The sequence below is a fragment of the Strix uralensis genome, chromosome 9 (genome assembly GCF_047716275.1).
Source record: "Strix uralensis isolate ZFMK-TIS-50842 chromosome 9, bStrUra1, whole genome shotgun sequence".
Classification (NCBI taxonomy): Eukaryota; Metazoa; Chordata; class Aves; order Strigiformes; family Strigidae; genus Strix; species Strix uralensis.
In genome coordinates this window covers 25,726,442-25,748,240 of record NC_133980.1, presented here as the reverse complement: position 1 = coordinate 25,748,240, position 21,799 = coordinate 25,726,442, and the positions used below count along the sequence as shown (strand labels likewise).

The 21,799-nt window shown below is 39.5% G+C and overlaps 1 protein-coding gene across 2 annotated transcripts in view; it reads right to left on the bottom strand.

Annotated features, from left to right (window-relative positions):
• Positions 1–16,517: 16,517 nt before the first annotated feature.
• AMER3 (APC membrane recruitment protein 3) overlaps positions 16,518–21,799 on the bottom strand; it is a 41,623-nt gene continuing 36,341 nt past the window's right edge. For both annotated transcript variants that reach the window (XM_074877799.1, XM_074877797.1), the window contains one exon: positions 16,518–20,781. The gene's annotated coding sequence lies outside the window, so the exon portion shown is untranslated. The remainder of the gene's footprint in view (positions 20,782–21,799) is intronic.

Sequence of the window (21,799 nt, the reverse complement as noted above, 5' to 3'; positions counted from 1 at the left end):
TTTATCCTGCCATTTTCTTTTTCTAGAATCAAAATGACAGTCCACTTATAATTACCATAATCAAAATTATACTGTTTTCTCTAATCTACAAATAAATCCACTGATTCTGTCCAAAAGCAAAGCTGAGAGTTAAAGAACTAAACCTGTTTTTGACTAAGGAAAAACACGATTTATCTATGAAAACTCAAATCAAAAGACTTTCCTTTTTTTGTTTTTAATTATCCATATTATTCTACATCACTTTTACAGGAATTGGGGTAGTATGATTGAAGGTTGATGGCCCTACAAAGCATATTTTTTTCATACTGAGACACACTCTTCCACGTGCAAATGCAAGTTTCCAGATAAATGAGAGTCAAGCATGTGGAAAAAATACATTTGTTGATATTTGGAAGTTCAAATTTTATTTCACTCCTTGCTCCTGAATGGCAGAGTGATCTAGCTAACTTTTAAAACTTCCCTGTCCAAGCACTTTTTGTGGTTATTTATACATTGTGCTATCTGGCAACATCTTATTCAAGGCTTGCTTTTATTATGCAGCTGTAACACCACAAATTCTTCAATATTTGCCAATTTTCATCCAGTTTTGTAAATAATCAGACTTGGAGAGCCATACTTGAAGCATCAAGTGAGAGGTTTTATTTCTGTCCAACACCAGCTCTACTTTTCTTCCAACAGAAAAACAGAATTAAAAGAATACAGCACCTTCTTAGATGTCTGTAATAATGAGAAACTTTCTAGGAAGAGCATCAAATATTCCAGCATGCACAAGAAGAATTAATTCGTTCTCAGTCATCTATTTACAGGTTCTTAATCCACCCTGTGTACTGTACTAGTCATGCAGGATTTTGGCCAATTTTTTTTTTAACCTAATCATAAAGTCACAATTCAGCAAGAAAGTTCTGCCCTGATTCATGAGCTCCAGTGCTGCAGAATTCTGCAGGTTCATTGCAGGAACTGGGCTTCAATTAACAACGTAAAGAAAATAATACAGATTGATAGCATTTCTTGAGAACTGTGATAGCTGAGAAAGTTTCACAGAAAAGTAGCTACTGAACACAAACATACATTCCCCTGCACAAATGAAGGCGTGGTAATTTTAAGAGAATGAGGCTGTAAAAGACGATGTGACTGGCTTTTCCAGCGATCATTCCCCAGGTTTTATAAAGAATGTTTCAGAATTGTTCTGCATATCAGTCTTTCACAGCCTGCACTCTCTGAACACGCCAGTTGTAGCTCAGAGCTGGATCCAGGAGATGGCTTGATGAATACTAAAGATACTGGAAAAATTTCAATTCTTGTTTTTTTGGAGTGGGGAAAGGAGGAAGTCAAACTCCCCGGCACATGCTGAATGATTTACACTGCCCATAAAGAACTGAATCTCTGCCCAGAATGCAAAACCAATCTGAACCAAGCTCGCTGTCAGGTTCAATACATTCCAATTTTCCCTCCACTGTTTTCCATTTCCATTGCTTTGTCTCTACAGCACTTGGTCCTAGCCAGCACTGTAAGTACTATCCCAATATAAAACAAGCTGCTTTAATATTTCTGGCCCAAATGAATCCAGAAAATTTGGGTATAAATTAAAGGAAAACTGAATCAGAAACATTTCCCCTGAACAAAATAAGCCCCATAGAACAGTTTATGATGTTTTAGGAGTTAAGAGTATATCTAATCAGACTGCTCACCCTAGCAGATTGACCTTAAATAAAATATCAGTGGTTTTGACCAAATAAGTGAAAGGAGATTTGAGTATTCTGGCTGACACATCTGAGACAGCTTAAAAAGTCAGTGTTCCAAGGGAAGGGGGGAGGGAATGTTTAGGGCTTCCTGAAAAACATCCCTCTAGTTGTCTCAAGTTGCACTTCTTAAAAATCTTGGCTTTTACTCTGAGGACTGGAGGCTAACAGTAAGCTTCAGTGGAGTTCCATTAACAGCCAAATGAAAAACACTTCACTGAGAAAACATGTATTTCTGCAAGCAGCTGAACCAACATAGTCCTGTTTCCTACAGATCTGCAGTTCTCCAGTGTGGAAATGGAAAAATTTCACAATGTTTCTGATGTTCAATATGGGACAAATCTGTGCAGGACCCTTTCCCTCAGGAGGGACATTACCTAAGTCTCTGTTTCCACTGCCTGACTACCTACTTCTGTCTCCCTGATGTGAACTCTGTAACTTCTACCTCATTCGAATTTTGCTGAGATTGGCCAAAGTGTTCAGAAGTTATTCAGGAGAAATTGTAGACACAGCAAGATCATGTAAGCGTATCAAATAACTAAGAAAAAATCTTGTAATTTCCAACATACACTTATGTTAAGGTAGCTGGAAAATAACTGTGAAGGGAGCCAGCCAGTTCCCCTTGCAGTGTTTTCATTTTTTGATCCAACTGCCACCTACCAGGATGGGACAGGAAGGATTATTCACTGGTTAAGCCCCTGTCTCACACTCTGTATATCAAAGTTTAGCTCCCTCCTCTGCCAAAATCCTTCTGTGACCATAGTAAGTTATGTTATGAACAAACAAAAAAAAGAAATAGGAACCTCAAATTGGGCTTTCCACACTCAGCTTTCTGGTGCTTGAAACTTATAATAGTTAAGCGTTCTCAGTAGAGTACATGGAGAATGTTATAAAGAGTAACAGTATGTTTGGCAGGCAACAATCATATCTAACTGCTATAAAACAGTGACAAGAAGATGTATCTGAAACCTCCTTCTCCCTTCACTAGAGAGCTTTCTTAGGGGTTGTCATTTGGAATCCAAAGAGAGATCCCTCTCCTGAAGATTTCACCTACGTCTTAGAGCTTTCCTGTTGTCTATAGATCCTGGGATGAGAAATAAGATATGGAATACATAAGTGACAATCTCCAAAAGGGACGACACTTTCACTGAAGATCTTTTAGAAGTCAACAAATAATAATAAAAATTACCCCTCTGCATCCTTTTTTTCCTCAAATGGATGGCAAAAGAAGGCAGGTAGTGCCTCTACACTTCCTTGTGATCACAGCCTAATGGCTAGAAAATTTATTCACAATGTAGGAAAACCAGGCTCCTCTTGCCCCTCGGAAGGGATTCATCCCATACTGTTGAATAGGCTGTCCTTACCACTGCCACATTCATACAGAAAGATAATCCAGCCCTACAATATTTGTAATTGGAAGCAAAAATCAAAATTTTTTTAAAAATCAGTTTATTATCCCCTTTACAGGCAATGAGCTGAGCCAAGGACAGTTAAGATTATGAAAACAGATTAATGAATCAATTGCATAGCTGAGAATTAACCCCTATGCCCTAAACCATAGGACAATCATTTAAATACTTTTATTTTTCATTTGGGATTCATTCTGGTAGGTTTATGTAGCATGTACAAGTTCACAGTGTTCAAGTCGTTATGCAGCAACAGCAGTTGGAAGCTCCGTAGAACCTAGTACTCAAAAGTATGCACACAGATGAGAAACTAGACTACAGATCTGCCTCATCATTATTTTGCCTTTTGTATGGATTTTAGACTGTTAAAAGAATACCAGGTGAGCTGACAGAAAATGCTTAAGGTGTAGGAAGTAACAGGGAAATCACATGCATTAACCAACTGGTTTTGATATTCAGAGGTACTGGATATTACTGAAGTATTGTAAATTACTGAAACAGAGAATCAGTTCAACTAAATTTATGTTAAATCTGAATTAAAGCCTGCTTTTATTTTGAGTCTGTGGGGTTTGGTTTTGGGGTTGGTGGTTTTTTTTTTTTTGTTTATTCTCTTTCTCACAAGCTTAACATATTAACTATTGTCTGGTTTGAAAAGCTAGTGTGACCTGAAATCAGTATGGAACATGATGTCCATCTCCCTTTGTGGGTACCTTTTGTTTCAAAATGCTCTTTAACTATTTTATTTAAGCTAGAAAAGAATCAGGTTTTTTATGTATAAGAATGATTTATTTTGATTTAAATTACGAATTGCCCATGGGAGACTGCACTAATATAATATTTTGTTTCTTAAACTTCCCTAAAGTTTATAAAGCTGTTTGCTTCTTTGTGAGCAAGTATCTTTGGACAGCCACAAACTGAAAAATGAAAAGGTGATTTATGATGGGAAGGACTAACACTACCAGAATGAAGAAAGACTGTATTTAGCAGGTGAGAAAAACAGACACCAATCTGTGTGTACTCTCCTGCAGTTTGACATGAAGTTTAGTTACAAAATAATTGAGGTCCACCTGTGTGTAACAGCAACACATGTAATAAAAATGTCGGAGAAGCACTGCCCAAATCTGAGATCTGGCAGCAGACCTGCTCTTGCAAGGTTTCTGAATCAACCTTACCTATCCAAGGGGTTTCATTATGAGCATGGGCTACTGGGTGCAAAATGTGTCAGCCCGAGAGGAGAAACTCACCATTTCATAAAACAGCTTGAGAACAACAAACTTTAATAATATATGGAAAATAGAAAAGCTCCATCTACAGACAAGCTGTAATGTTTAGCCAAACGCATTTTTGTAGAGAAGCAAAAAGCCTGACTTGTTCACAGGCATCTATAAATGAGTGCCTAACCATCCTTTCTTTGCAGCTCTCTGATGCTCATAAATGGGGCTTGAAAAGGAGAACTGGCTGAAAGGATAACTTTTGTGACATGTGGAACTTTTAGAAAGATTCAGAGTCTTTTCTTTCATCCCCACAAGTTGTGGTGACCCCTAAAAACTGAAGCCTACCTTGGGGACAAATGAGTGAGAAGTTTCCCCAATGGTAGTCGACAAAGACTGGCTGGGCTACGTGGCTCTTTCCACACCACTTACAGAAAGGACACATAACTCTATTTCCCCTTTTGGGGTAGCATGAACAAGGAGTTCTAGGGAGTCCCTGATACTTTCCATGTCATAAGCACCTGGAGCACTATCTATAGCCAAGAACTGGAATAATTTTAATATATAGGGGATGGACACAGGCTGTTACAACGGGTGCCTCTGTAACAGAGCAGCACCATTTCAATGCTGCTGGCCTTTTCTCCCCTCCCACTAGGGCAGGCTTGCTATGTTCTGCCAAGCTGCAGAACCTGAGGAAAGGCAACACTGTGCTGCTTTTGTTCCTGTGAGGGGGAAGGAGAAAAAAAATTAGCACTTTTTGAATGGGTTAGGACTTGGAAGAGACTTAAGTCATGGAAGAGTGTCAGAAAATAAGAAAATGGGGTCTCAAATCTGAACAGTCTTTAAGAAAGCTCAGCAAGAAAGAAACATTAATAAATTAGAGGTTTAGTTATCCCCTCAGCTTAGCTGGGACATTGTAAGGTTCTCAGAAAGTTTTCTGAATAAATTTGTGATTTTAACAGAATCTATGTCAGCTCTCTTCACTCTACTTTCATGCAGTATGAATTGTTCCTTCCCAACTCGAAGGATTTATATGCACTGTGCAAATATAATGCTATATACAAGCAGATACAATCACAGACAGAAGCACCTCTCCTAGCTTATGCATTTTAATAACTCTTCCTGTCATTTAAGAAATAATATCCACACAGAAATAGAGCAACCATAGCATACTCCAGACATAAGCATCTAAACAAAGTACTGAATGATACTGTGAAATTTACAGTTTAGTCCACATGGAGCCCACAAAGGTATGGGCTTACTTGGAGAAGGAGCTGAGCGAGCATTAGGTCTCCTCTGTTACACACTGTCAGTTCCCGCTTCCCTGCATGGTAGTGACATTTCATATTTTTCCAGGCATCAAGCCATAGCTGTTTAGTAACAGTCCAACCCCAAACATTTTGTTTGCAACTTGTCAGGTTTTAAAACAACCATTTATCATAAAGGATAACATGCACAAGACCATCGTGTGCATGCCACTCAATGTTTCCTGCACACATCCCGATTAACACATAAAAAAATCTACGCATCAGCAGTGAGTCCAAGGTATTGAAGTTGTTGCACACAACCAGACTGTCTACTAGATGAACACCCACTAGCTCTGGCTCATTCTGTAACACAGCTATGGCTCTGTGGCTGCAAATAGGTCAAACCACAACAGAACCAACCAAACCAATTAGAAAGCAGACGAGGTGCAACCTTCCCCACCCTGGATCAGCACTCTGCAAAAGCATCAGGAAGCATGTATTGCCCCAAGCGCTCTGCCTCACAGGATGGCTCTGACATCAGCCCTAGGGCTCTTTACTCCCTCCACAGAGCTGTATGGATTCCTACCCCTTTCAGTCAACCTCACAAAAGATCCCTGCAGTAAGCAAGCAGAAAAATTACAAGGAAAAGGCACATGAGAGAGTCTGTATCTGCCCCCTAATGCAAGGAACTGGCATCACATGATAAACCCTACCCATAGACAAAAGCAAAGACACTACACATATGGAATATATATGGAACAAAGCTATCTAGTAATCTAACAGATAAAACTGTCAGCACTGTTCAGTTTACATTTTTGTGTTAGTTTTGCATAGCTATGCTGGCAAAAAAACCCAGCGTAGCTACTGCCACAAAACTGTCCTGCATGTAGAGGTGCCTCTAGGAGAGGGCTTGTTGCTGTTGAGGCACCTTCTGGCCCCACACCTGTGGTCTCCAGCCCATCATCATCATGTATTTCCTGTCTGTCACATACCTCAGAAGAAAAAACAGCCAGCAAATGTTGCTTTGACATTTGCTTTGATCTATCTGATAATCTGCCCATGAACTAAATCCCTAAAAGAGAAGACTTGAATGCAATAATACAAAGGAAGACATATTGCATATTCTGAATTTACTAATATAACATTGTTATGCAAAAAAAAGAAAAAATCTGCATTTTAAGCTCAAATGTCTCGGTGCTTCGCTGCTTAACTCTAAAACCTTAAACATATCACTTTTGTAGGACTGAATGTTTCCTTATGAATATTAAAGCTGCTTTCTGCAAGGTGAAATGGGAATGAACTATAGCATTTATACCTGGTCCAATGCCTTATTTCTTCCCTATGCAGTAACACATTAGACAAAAGTATTTTAATTAGATGTGCCTGGATCACATTTAAAATAAGTCCCACCACAGCCTCAAAACTGATTCCCCATTATATTTGACAAAAATGTTCCAAAACCCCAATTCTTTACTTTCATAACGTTCTCATTTTCAGGACTAAAATACATTTCTCTTGCTCATCCAGCACAAGAGATGAATGTAAACCAATGAAGAGTAGACAAGAAATTTCACCTAGAAATTAACCTAAAATATTCTCAAATCCCTTGCAACTATGTAACAGGATATAAACTAGCTAGCAATTACTAGTGTGTCACTTTGTATAGTACTCCATTAGTAGCCCCTACAAGTTTTCCCTTGTTGGATCACCTGTTTCTGGGTACAGTGTCAATATTTACAATGCTCCTTTTAGTAATCAACCATGAAGGTAACTGTATGGTACATAGCAACAAATTATCAAATGCTTCAGCAGAGACTTTGATCAATTTGTCTTTAAAGCACATAGGAAGTTAACTAAAAATCTCACATATTTGTAATAAAATGTCTTACCTTGCAGAGTTTCAGCAACAGCCAGCATGTCAGGTATGCTGTCAGAGTGAATTTCGCTTTCATATATCTTTCAGGCAAAGAGGTAAGGTACATTTGTACCAAATCCAGCTCTTCATGGGCAACACTACTGCCAACATTATTAACATCATCTTCCCCACCCTCTCGTCTTCCTTTTTCCTCTTCTGCTGATGAACCCAAACATCTGTTGAACTCCATTTTAAAAATGTTTTTACCCCCTTCTCCACAAAGCCCTGATCTTTCCAGAGACAACTCAGGAAAGTTTTTATTTCATATCAGTAATAATATTCCCTGATCTTCCAGAAGTATGTAGCCTTGTCTTTAAGCCAACCCAAAAAGTTAAGACTACAGTAGAACAAACTTTCTTTAAACTGCATTGGCTCTTTGCCTTTCTCTTATTGAACAACCTCTTGCAAATGTGTGTACAGCTACAAGATAAATATAGCACCAGCTAGCCTTGTCATACAGCACAAGAATACTCCTCCCGTTGCCAAGAGAGAAGAGAAAGATTCCATTTATTTAAAGAGCAAGTTCTCAGCATCAGTACTCCCTTGTTCATTCGAAAGGGAAAAAAAAAAAAGATGAAAAATCTGTTAGCTTTGAAACTTTTTTTTTTTGCCAACTGCACTTCCTCAGAACAAATCCCAATTCTGTAAAAAAAAATTATGTTCTTACGGAGGAGGGTTTTTTTCAATTCCAGAGACTTCTGGCCACAGTAATTCATTGTCTGTGATATTGCAGATGCCAAGCTCATGAAGGCTACAAATTTCAAAAGAATAAATGAGGTCTTGCAGATGGACTAGAGCCAAGACATTTTTAAATAACAAATAGCCCTTCCATAGGCCAAAATATGAAGAAAATATGCAACAGATTATCTAAGTAATTTTTAGCTAAACATTAAGAAAGTCATCTGTGCCTTGTGACAGCTCAAATTTGTACATTAAGAACAGTTTTAAAGACCTTTAGCCTACTCTTAGTGACAGTTAGAAAAGACCAAAAGGTTTAGGTTTAATTATATCAATTACAAGAATTCAACAGCATCAACAACCAAAATACATCATTTTAATCAATAGGATCAAGTTTACTGGTAATTTCATGCAGAAGGTTATGTTTTCTTCAAACTATTTCCCCCACCATAGTGGGGATATTCAAGTAAAGGAAGAGATGACTGTGATTTGCTGAAAAACTAATCAAGAGATCCAGTATCTTGAAACATTGCCTTGTTTAACATATGGAGGATCTAAGACTCAAAGATTCCATCATGCTGGACCACTGTTAAGCATCAGACATGGCAGTTATTCATTATATGCTTAACATCCAATTTTATGATCTTTAATCATATTAAATACCACCTTGACCTAATCTCAGTGATTTTCATAGCACTGCCTGTGGGTTATATATTGCATTGTTAGAACGGGTGTTTCAGAATATAAAAGGTAAAACCAAAGCTGCTACACACCTGTATACAGTCCATCCATAAGAAACAGCCAATGAAATGCAGAAAACCTAACACATTTCTTTTGTCTATATATTTTGCAAGGTGTCTGGCTCACCTGGTTCCTCTGATGCATACAGCTGCCACTATCTCCCTCTCTTTTCACGTTCACACAAATTTGAGAAAGAGAAAATACAATGAATTACAGAGCCAAACCCTCCTGTGATAGCTTGCTGTAATAATGCAGAACATCATTTCTATTCCTGCAGGCAATCCTGAGTACAGATGTTGAAGGCAAGCTGGCTCTAGCAATTGCAAAGGAGCTGGATAACATCCCAGTGTTCACTCCTCCTAGCCATATCCCTCTGCTGCCAACAACACGTGCCTGCAATTCCCACATGATGTTTACTCTGATATAACACAAATTTTGAGCAATCCTCAGCAGCAGCCCCTACCTTTTCCCACCTGCAGCTGATTAAGGCACTGTTTACGGAGCTTCAAATGTCAGCAGGCAGCTACCGTAGCCTTTGTGTGGTAGTCTCCTCTGCACAGGGGCCAGCTAGCACTCCTTGCTCCTGAGCAGGAAAGCAAACTAGCTCACAGGGAGGAAAGTTTCACAACTCTTGCCTGCTTTCTTGTCCCTAGAGGTGACTAGCCTACTATCTTTGTTTGAAAGCAATTGTGGCCGTGCCAAAAGCCCACATCAGCATTGCTGCCATTTTTAAACACAGTTAAAGAACACTTGGCATAGAAAATGACAGGGAAAGAGAAGTCAAACCAGAGAAATGCCAATAAGTAAATGATTGAGCTAGCTTATAAACTTGTAGAACACTATCAGCTGAGAAAATTACAAGAGTGGATGCAGGTGAAAACTGCATATATTACTAAGGTACCTTCTCTTAGTTTGCTTCCAGAAGGACATGACATTGCTACATAATGGCAAAGTCATATTATTTTCCTCTTTCTATTGCCTCCCAGTTCTTTGATTCTGACCACTAAGGAATTTCTACATGAGATATTTTTAACCCTAATGTTTCTTCTCTAATCCCTGCCATTTATGATGTGAATAATGACATATGAACCAACAAAGACAAGTCTGCTGAAGCTATTTTCTGGCCCTGGTGAGTGCAAATGAAATGATAGTTAAAATAAGATATCCACTTACACCCTTCAGATGGTCAACATTCCCAGCATTGCTATACTGAGCAGAAGCCATGATAGCAGGTCTCAGCAATTTTAGGGAAATAAGTCATGTAAACTTGGACCAAGTCTTAAAGCTCCTTGATCTGGAGTTCTTACACTTTGCTGTAGTTAACGTGGTCATTTTCAGCTCTTCCAGATAAGTGCTAAGAGGATGCATTGGGATTTGCATCAAAAGAATCTAGCCCTGCGCTACTGTACTGTACACAATCTTAATCTTTAAAACCTTCATGCATGTAAAGATGTATTTCTGGGTTCCCTCATATCTGATTAGATGTCTTCCCTCACTTTTCCAGGGAGAGAACTTTTATGACTAAGCTGCAGGAGTGCCTATTTTGGAATTCAAAATCAACCTTAGAGCATTAGGGTTCTCTTGAATATGCACACTACAGACTGAAAACTACCTAAAGCCTTTAAATAGTTGTAAGTCCTGAATTCCTTCAATATTTCCATCATCTTTTTAAAAGTATAAAATCCCTTTACTCCTCATAATAATTTCCTGTTGCCTCAAATGGTGATAATATCACTTCTCTAATCCTATTTTCTATCCCTGAGCAGACCAGCTCTTTTACTACACCACCTTTCCAGGAAATTTCAACATGAAACAAAATCAGAATGAATTGTAGAAAGTAAATTAAAAAACAGTCTGTGTACAGTGCCCAGATATTCAGTTTGCTTGTCTTCATAAGTCTGGTATCTGAAATGGCTTCAAAGTCTCAAGATAAACCAAACTTCTCAAATAGTAACTTTTTGTTATAGCTTGATGAGAAATCAATGCAGTTATGAAGAATTAATTTTAGTGCCCCACTGTGATAGGTAATTTTCCCTCCACAGCCTGTAGTCACAAGTCCAATTTTTGTTTCGTGTTGGACTATTTATTCATATTTGGAAACAGCTTTTCTTACCCGATATGATTACTGCACAGTGCCCCCAGCTTCTTCAGCACAAAGTGTAGTGTAGAAGAATGGGTCCAGTTTTTTTGTTTTGTTATTTTAAATTAATAATCATTCATGTCAGAAGCATTGATGTTAAACTACAGAAGAGTGCACGTAAGCTCCTGGCAGGACATACCCAGTTCTCTACTCAGTTCTGCCCAGCCTGAAGAACAGCTTCTTACAAGAGCTCTAGATAGGACTAAACTTCCCCATCCCAAGATTTTAAAACAACCAACACCCCCTCCCAAAAGGAAAAAAAAAAAAACAAAAAACAAAAAACCAACCAAACTAACCCAAACCATGCCACAGTTTTTATTTCTGTTATCCTCACTTCCATTTCATTTTCCTATGTGTTTCTAAGCATATTATAAGAAGGCTTTCTGCAAACTGGGCTCAGAAAGTAGCTTTCTTAATCTTCAAGTCAGTGTTTTTGCTGACATCCTTGGGCAATATATCCCTGACCTGTTAATATATATAGTATTACTATAGCATTCAGCAGCTACACTCTGATGTATTTAAGAGATCAAACATGTTCAACATTGAAATTGTCACAATTCCGTATTAACAAGTGACCAGACACTGTATAGGGGAAGCTGAGAAATTTCACAAGAATGGGATTTTTGAAGGGCAAGCTGCTAAGAGCTAATGAATTGAAATGTGAGGTAACAAACAGAGAACTTATAGACATGAGGTAACATGATGTAAGGCAGTTGAGAAGCTGTTCCATTTATGAAGGACAAATTGGTAACAGTACTGAGATGGCTTCTTAAGTTAGGTGATGAGAAAAATTGATGTCACACAATGAGTGAATTGAGTTGTTTATATCTTAAGCTTTGCTTGACAGATTCTACAGTGATACATTTATGAAGTGGGGAATAGAACACTCAGCACTGACATTACACCTCCCACCTTCAAAGGCTCCAGCAATTTTACTTAATTAAATTTTAGAGCCCTGGGAATGCAGTTAATCTTGACTCTTCCTGGAAGGCTGCTAAACCCTGATGTTCCACCAGAGGGCCCATATAGCTTAAACAGATAACGTTGTGGTTGTGTATCATGTTAAACCTCCAGCCCAGAATGGTTTTTAGTAAATATCTAGCTGCACATAGACTACAATTTGAGTTTATATGTATATACTCTCTGTATATTTACAGTACTTACCATATGTATGTAGCTGATATAAGCAGGTTTTAGATGGGTAACTGACAGTCACGGGCTCTACTAATGCTCAGTTGCAAGGTCCACTGAAATGGGGCATTTCAAACTCTTATAAACTTTTTAGAATCTATATTAAGAAAATATTTAAATGGAGTATAGCCCATTTTAGTCCTGACTGATTACTCTTTTTATCAGACTTAGCTCTAGCAACAACAGTAGCAATCCAACACTTTTAAGCTGGCACTAACATTAATGGCACCTAGAATGTTTGCAAAAAAACCCTCTATTTAAATCATGTCACCTCTCACTGCAAGTTATTCTGTCATTAGCACAATGGGGATTTTTCTACTTGTTTGCAATTTTTATTTAACTGGAAGAACCTTTTGCTTTCATTATTATGGTACAGGTACAGGGGAAAGACTGGAATAAATCCTTCCAGGATGAGACAGCTCAGGACCTGAAACGAACATGAACCTGCCTTTTCCTGATGGAGACTTCACTTCTTTACTAACTGCCAGAGTATTGCCCTTTCCTGTTCACAGTCAGTGACCAGCCCCAAGTACCCAGTGACAAGTCAAGCTTCAGAATTGTGAGAGTAATGCTTCCCCTCCCACCACCAGAAGGGAGTTTCCTGAATCCATATTTCAGACCATTTTATGTTTACTCCCCAGATTTCCTCCAGGACTGAGATAGTTAGAAATCTGTTTAAAATGAGAGTCCTGGCTCCTCATATGTTGCTTGGCTATGGATAGGAAGGCATTAAGGAAGATAAAGTTTGGAGATACAAGTTTTATCATGAGTGAGCAGCACTGGTCCTCTGCACTCCTTCCAGTATTTCCGCAGCTCAGGAGTACTATCTCATGACTCATTTGAGGTTCTAGGACCTGTCATCATCCAGTCTTGCCCTTAAGTTTCATTAAGGAAACTTAACATGCCTTAAGGAAACAGGATAGAGCTAATCTACTGGAAAGCTGCTGTCTTCCTTGCCCTTCTCACTGTCTTTTACTAAAAAGATCTCAGTTTTGCTTTGTTGCATTTGTCTTACTCAAAACTTCCATGCTTCTAGCCCTACAAATAGCATCTTGGCATAACCAGAAATCCTAAAAGGAGCTACAGGGCCCTGAGCAGAATTCTTAACTGTCTGAGCAATCCCTCAAAATAGACCAGGTCATGTGATACTTTTGATTGTTTTGAACCTGCTGGCAATCCTGCATTAGTGCTTAGAGATTTCTTCAGCATCTAAGAAGACAGAAAAGCCTCCCTGATTTGCAGTGATCAGAGGATGCACTGTAAGCAGCTGGGTTTCTTGTGGTATTTGGTGGACTATTTCCATCTGGCTGGAATATTTCCCAGCATATTGCTCTGAGCTTTGTAGCACTTCATACTTATTCACAAAAGCTCTGCAGTATTTAGAGCCATTTCTTGCATGAGTTAGTCATTGCTGGACAGCCATCCATTAAAACCTCCCCTAGGATATAAAGAGCAGACAGATGTCTCCACTGGAACTGAAGGTGTGACTACAGCACACATGTAAATGCACCCAAGCTACTGAAAGTTAACTAGTTTGTGTGCCAATAGCAGTAAAGCTATGGACTTCAGCTTAGGCTGTACAAACAACACTGAGGAGCTTTGAAACTAATCTGGTAGCCAGCATGCCTGCAGATACGTCACCCGATACCAGTGAGAGAAAAGACAGGACTGGCTGATCTCGACACACTATGTTCTGGGGAATACGCAGCCTTTGTGTGTACTAAAGCAGCATTTTGCCTCATACTAAAGGAAGAAACTGGATCATATGAAAAATACGAGGCTTTCTCATGTGAAAGCCTATATGTGAAAGGATTCAGAATTTTAGTTTAGTTAAATGTAGATGGCCAAAAATGTAGCATTTATGTGAACCACACAGACCACACTAGCCTCAAAAAAAACCAAACCAGGAAATCTTTTGAGAGAAAGCAACCATTTTTTGGCATACTCACTGATACATGGTGCTTGGGATTGGGTCAGCAATGTCCCAAGAATAGGAGTTCGCTGTATTCTCATACATCTGGTTCTTGTCCCAAGAAGTTTGGAGAGGTGTGAAAATGAAAACTGGCTGTGCTGAAAGTTAACCAGGCTCCTCTGATCATCAAGGAAGTTCAGCTCAGGTTTCAACCAGCAGCTCGCGGTTTGGCATGAGAGAGACTATTCTAGTTCATAGCAGGATGTAAACACCCTGCGTGAGCATTACTGTTCTTTGGAAGACCTCTGGCCACCTGCTTGAGCATTCATCCTTGCTCCTAGCTTATTAGAAGTGCCCTGGGATTTGGCGAGGAGTGGCAGTAAACACATGTTTTGTTCTCTGTTCTAGATAGCCTTGAAATCTTTGCTATATAGGCCAGGAGAGAGGAAAAAAGCAAGCAGGCTTTCACACATGTTGTTGAGGCTCTGCCCGAGAGCCTCACCCCACTTTACCTCAGGGTGTCCCAGCCAGCTCCACCCTGATTTACACTACAGCCCTTGTGCCCCAGCCCTGGGCACGCCAGAGCAGGGCCCTCAAGTTTGCTGGCAGATCCCCAGGGATCTCTGAAAAACATGTGTCCCCACAGATGCCGCCTGCACCGCGAGAGCCTTACCGCAGTCCAGCACTGTGCCCCTCACAGGGCCTTCCACAACAATCCCCGTCCACCTTCCTGAAGGGTCCCTGCACAGCTTCCAGAGGGGTCTGTGGGGTGAACGGCACTCCCTGCTGATGCCTGGGGAAGAGCCCAATTCTCTCCCTCCAACACCACCTCCGCCGGGCTGTGCTAGCCGGTGCCTGGCTCTCCTCAGTGAGGTGGGGGGCTGGAACGCTCGGCTGTAGCTGCTGCAACCGCCGCCATCTTGGGCTGCATCCTCTCCTGAGGGCCGGGCGGGAAAACAGGTCAGCGCCCTCAGACCCTTTCACAGCCCCCACCAGCCAAGGGGGCGCTGTCCCCGCGTCACCCAGGCCACCACGCTGTGGTGAGGCTCGCCAGCTCCCCTCTGAGAGCAACCCACGGCAGGCAGGAGCCTGGACCCACGCCGCTCTGGCTCCACTGAGGGTGCCGTGGTGAAAGTCGAAATCAGAGGCACAAGCTGCTCAGCTGAAAATAATTGAGGCTAGCTGTTTGTAAGAAAGACTGTGTGACAGGGATTGAAACTCTTTGTGTGCTTGTGTGTAAGAGCGTTGTCCCTCAAACAGGGTTCGTTACCTGGTGTGCGAAAGCCAATCTCCCACACAAAGCCGAGATACCAGTTTATTCCATAGTTGTGCAAAGATGGGTGCTAGGTGGTAATTCCACAAAGCTAGCATGCTAGCACAAAGGAACTACAGCCTGTTTATCCTACTACATGATTAGTAAAAACCTATTTAAGTTTACACTCATTGGTCCATAATTACCATTACATTTGCTATTGGTTAGTTTTATTGAAATTAGCCTGGCTTGCTGTGTAAATTAGCACACATGCTTCTTGCTGGTGGGGGGCCAAGTTTTTTCAGTCTTGAATTGAGTCGGTGGTCGCAATATCCCACTGCTGCCTTTACTTCTCTGCCAGTTTCCACAGATTTTTGCTGACTTTATGCTTCTTGGGCAATCACCCAGCTTCTGGCCTAGCTGCTCACCTCCTATCACTTCACCACTGAACTGTGGTGTGCTCACCTCCTATCACTTCACCTCCTATCACTTCACCACATCTCTTATGCCAGATTTAACTCTTAATTTATTTTCTTTGTTTCTTCAGACAGTTAAGACTTATGAAGATGGAACACTTTAAGATGTGTCTGGAAATTAGTACTTTTTTCAAGGAGTCGACCAGCTAATTTATAAAGCACGTTGTAAAAGGTAGGGATGAGCCTCTGTTAAATAGCTAGATCAGGACTAATTCCTCAGAGAGGTGAGAACTTCTCTTCTTCTTAAACATGGCACTTCTCAAAGCAGTAAGTGTCTATGTTTAGAAACTAATCCACTTTCCAAATGACATACACTTGATAATCTCCTAACTACCTCAAGATAAGATTGCAGTAGGTAGTATTTTGATCTCAGTATTCTGATTCTCCCAGTGGTCATTGATGGATAAGCCAGGTTCTCCCACACATAGGAGAAGAATTAGAGAAATAGTGAATTTTGCCTCTATAAGCCTCTGATATAGGCTTATTAATAAATTCTTCATAAGCAGTAGGGCTTTTTGCTGAATAACAAATTTGCAGTGCTGGAAAATAGTAATTCATTAATGTCATATGAAACAGTAAAGCAATGTTGATTAGAGATCAAACTTAACATAGAATCCAAGTGACTTTAATATGTAATGTAGAATATGGTAACTAAAATATAATACATAAAGCATATGTACATCAGATATGACATATATGAAAAATAGTTAACAAAATACATTAAACAGCATATAAATGCATGTATCTTAGTTACATAATAAATCATATATGTACTGAAAAGTTTATTAATCTGCTACTCAGATTTTTAAACAGTACCTGCTTCAGATTTCTTCCCTATTCTTGAACTTAACAAGTTTGCACAAACCTTCTTTTTAGGTGTGTATACACACTCATTCTGCATGTATATGTATATGTACCATGCATGTACATTGTCCATCCATGAGTGCCACTGGCCTTTATCCTTTTCATTAAATAGAATTCAGAATATGTAACATTGTTGTCTCTTAAAAATCCCTCAGTTTACTTGCAACTTTACTGTGTATCCTGTGCATTTGCTGCAAAGCATAAGCATTTACAATATCTTGCCACCAAACGCTCCAACTTACTTAGAACAATGAAATATTGTAAGTGAAGCAAAATACTACTCTAGGACTCGTTGCTAAGTTCACATCACTTACATTTGACTGGAATACCTGAACGCCATTTTAATACTTTGTTTTTGGAAGGAATATTTACCTGACAGTTCATGTGGGTCTGATATTTCTTCCTACGTTTTTTCCAGACATTTTTACTAGTATGAGATTATTTACACTCCAGTTCTGTAAAGGGGTGAGTGCTCTCTCCATTCAAAGCAGTAAGTGGGGTTTTATTAAGGGTACCCGGGTAGCTGGTCTGTGTGCTGGGAGTTCCCGAAACACCTCTGAAACTTCAGTGAATTAAAAGGAGTATCAAGGATTGACATCTTTAACAAAATATAGCTTTTTAAAAAATAAATTTTCCAGAATGTTTTTCTACATTTTAGTGAACCATGAAATGGGAAAAAAAGTATTTTTTCCTCTTCAGAGTTTGTTTTAACACGATGATATTGTTCTTTTTTTAATTATTATTCTGATCTTATGTGTGGACACAACTGGTCACTGCTTCCATTCTTGTAAAAACAGGACAGGAAATAGATGAGCAGTTTCCTAGAAGCTGATCTGAAATTTTGTAGCCACAAAAGTCTGTGCAAGGTTTTTCATAATTCATCTTAATTTTCTGTATTATCCATTTAAAAATTAAAAAGCCATCTAACATCAAAGGGGAATGACAGTACGTTAGGCTGAAAACAGGCTGAAGGAACTTGTTCTCACAGCTACACACTGCATGAGAAACTGAATATTCAAATGTATGGATTCATTTCACCAGCATGTCTTCATTTCCTAAGGAAACATTGTTTGTGTAACATAACAAGTTTAATTTAAAGATTTTCCTTCAAACTAGTTTACAGCTAATCTTGGTAAACACCTTATTCAGTATGATCTTGAGGAGGTAGATTTTCTGTTAGTTCTTTAACTGGAGAATGATTAAGCCCTGAAGATTTTTGAGCTTCCCCCAACATTGCACTACCAGTCATGCAACTCCACAGGGAGAACTAGAATAGACTGCCCACAGGCATTGTTTTGATGGTGTGTAATACAGTTGTTCTTTTGGCAGCATGGATTGAACCCAGGACCTTTGAATCTCAGAGGGCAATACACTTGTTGCTAGAACTAGGTATGTCCATAATCTTAACAACTGCAGGTGGCTCATCAATCTACGTGCCTCCCTGCCGCCCCCGACAGAAGAGTGTGCATGTGAAACTATGGGGCATGTGTGTCAATGCTAGGCCTGCCTAAGAAGCGTAAAAGCCCATCTTCCTCACTGCACTCATTCCCTGTGGTTTTTATCACAAGGGAACCACTGTCTGGGCACCAACAGTACCACAGCACCCCGCTTTAAAGTCAGTGAGGGAGCAGAAGAAGTTCTACAGAGGGAAGCTGTTTGCATCTCTCTGCATGAAGGGCAGAGACCACAAGGGAGGAGATACGCATACTTTTAATGTAAGCAGCAGCAGTGACTGGTAGCTCTGACAGATGAGTAGGACTTACAGGGAGAGGAGCAGCAGCAGGAGAAAGAAAACACCAATTTGCGAGATAAATAATGTTAGACACATCATTTGTTTCTCTGTGCCTGTAGCACAGGAGAAATAATAGTGTCCTTTGAAATACTCTATCCTTTGCTATGTAGCAGAAAAAGGTCTTTTCTCCTTCTGTTGCCTTTCTTTTCCTCTGTGATGTTGGTAACTCAACCTGAAATCCAGGGAAGAGATGTGCAGTATGCTACAGGGCTCAGAAGTTTTGCCTCTGCTCCCTTGAGGCTCTGGGCACTCTCTTACAAGAGTATTGGTGAGTGAAGATAGTGAAGGACGCTAGTGTAGTAATCACAAAAGGAAAGGGATCACTTGTGTGAGGAACAACTAGTTTTTGTACAGACTGTCTGTTGCTGGAATGTTAAACCCTGTGTTTATTATTATTTGATTAGCCCAAATCTAATGTGTCATTTAGTATTTCACAAAAGAATGCCTGCATGATGAACTGCTTGGCATTCCAGGCTGTTATAGTTTAAATGGCAAATACTTAGCAGTCTTCATAGTTTTGTGCCATGGAAGAGGGTCTTGGGCACCTATAATCTATATTTTCAGGAGATACTTGTAGTAAATTGACTGCATTCTGAAAGTCAACATGTATTGGCAGTCTTGGAGTGGTGGAGAGAGAACCTCTCTCTTGGTAATCGTAGAGTAACACTGAGAAAGTGCATACCATACCTGGTGGACATGATTTTCTCTTACAGAATCATAGTCTTGATACATTATGTTTTTTTAAATCCAGATTCTGCAAAATGCAGACATCATTTTAATACTGTGGTTATATATTCTTGGCATTATAAATTATTTAATGTAGAAATCATCTTAACTTTAGACATCAGAATTCTTGCATCTAATCTAAGGTCTATTTTACTGTCTATTGCCTTATATTGTCAATAGAGAGTGGAGTATTTCCAGTCTTTTTTCAACCTCTGTAGTTATTTGTCATCTTCTGTTTACTATAGACACGGCATAGACAGTTACCTTCATGAATAAAGCTAAATTAGATTAATTCCTCCCCACTTCAGTGAATTTTAGAAGTAAGGTTACCTTCTTCTGTACCAAGGAGTGAAGATCACTGTTGAGTCAGAAAGGAATTATTTTTCCCTTGCTTCAGTCTTCAGCTTCGTAGGTCCTTTTTTCACTTTTCCCCAAGACAGCAAATCTCAGGGCAAAGACACCATCTCAAAATACTATCTGAGGCAGGTTACTAGATGAGGAGGCTGTTAAAATCTCTTCAAACATGGACAGATGGGACCATCTGATCATCTGGTTCCATCTACAAGGCATAGTTGTTTTTTTCAATTTATTCTCAGAGTATAAAACACCCAAGACCAGATTCAAAATGGGGTATAAAAATAATGACTGTTCTGTTAAACTGACTCCAAGAATGCCACAAAAAAAATGAAAACTGAGTTAACAGTGCATCCTACCTAGTACTTTGAGACTGGTTTTTAAATTGGAAAAAGAAGACTTTGTTTAAGTTAACTACAGCCATTATCACAGATATATAAACATATTTTCTCTCCTTTAAAACAGACTCAAATAAGTTATCTTTTTTGATGGTGATTTTCAAGTATACCTCTTTATCCTATTCAACATTTCTGCTACATGATAAACACATGTCTTTGGAGAATATATGGCATATTATATTATGCTTCCTGATATTTTTATTTGTATGTTTACAAAATACCTTTCCCCAAGCAGAAAATCTGCAGTCTAGAACCTTGTTGCTTTAAGATGGTTAAACAGTTGCCATAAATTATATAAAGCATTTCTGTAAAATTCAAGAAAAATTAGTACAACCAAAACCAATTTACCTCTTCATAACAACTGCCCAAGTGAATGCTCACTCTTCACATACCTGTGTTTTAAAAATATAGTGGCATTTCCAGTTGTTGTGTGGCAATGAGACAGAAATATGCTATCTTTTTTTCTTAAACCTCCTTGCCATGGCAAAAAAAAAGAGTGTTAGTTACAAACCATTTGCAAACATGGCTTCAGGGGTGTGTGGTTGTCAGGAACTCCTAACTATATTAGTCAGTTAGATAGGCTAGCATGATTTTCTGCTGCAACACCTCTGGTGGGATCTCTGGAGGGATATCCTCGCTGATTCTGATATCGATGTAATGTCATGGAACTATGTCATCCTATATTACACATGGCGGAGGGCAGCATCCATATCTACAAATGGATTCTTCAGCGTTGCACCTGCAATATAAGCAAAAACATCTTAAGTGTTCACATATTTATTTCAGGTTTTTATTTAACAATATATTGTTGAAAGAGTGAACGAAGGAAAATAACTAAAACCAGAAATAGAAAATGGCTACCACCAGAGTGCAACCAGGGCCAGATTAGCAATGATACAAATATTTCTGCTTTTGATGATTTAAAGTAAGTAGTGTTTCAGTCACAAAATACTGTATTGCTTAGCATCAAAATCCATCTCTTCCTGGCACTCCAGTAGATCTTCTACTTAATGGGCATCAAGGTATCTACTGCCATAACACACACTGTGAATACTCTTAGAGAGCAGAGGATGAAAATGCTGTGAAGTGTCGTTGCCTTGAGTTGTGGCACAAGAAAGTAAAGGAGCCCCACACCCCCCAAGCCAGATGCCAGCTCCCACTCTCGTTTTGTCCTGCTTTCAAGTAACAAACCCCAATGTAGTTGCACCACACCCTTCAAAGCTACCTGTGGTGGCTCTTTGTGGAATAGGAAATGAACTTTCCATGCTGGTGAGGACAAACAAGTCTACAGTAACTTGTCAACTTTGTACCATATGCCATCTGCATCTACCTGCAAGTGCCTTTTTATCAGGAGTTTTGTCATTAACCTTCTGAATTTTCATGAAATAAGTAAAGCACTCCCCAAGAGCCCTCACCACTCCTAAAAATGTGGTTATATTTTTTTCATTATTCTTCCCAGTGATGCAGCTCAGTAGTTTCCCAGTCTTTTTGCAGAGGAACCTCACCTTGAGGAACTGAAGATGGAGACCTGCGATCAGTTCTGTTTGGCTTTAGTATTCTCCCACCAGCTGCAGCTTTCCCATTCTCCCTCCTACCAAGCCCAGACCTCTCAGTCTTTCTTTTCTTTGACACTCTCCCGTTCCCTTCCTGTGATGTCTCTGTCTCTGCTGCTGGCTCAGACAGCAGTGACACTAAAAATTAGCAAATAGATTTGGACAGATCAATCTATTTCTCTCTGGTGTCATTCATGTGTCCTC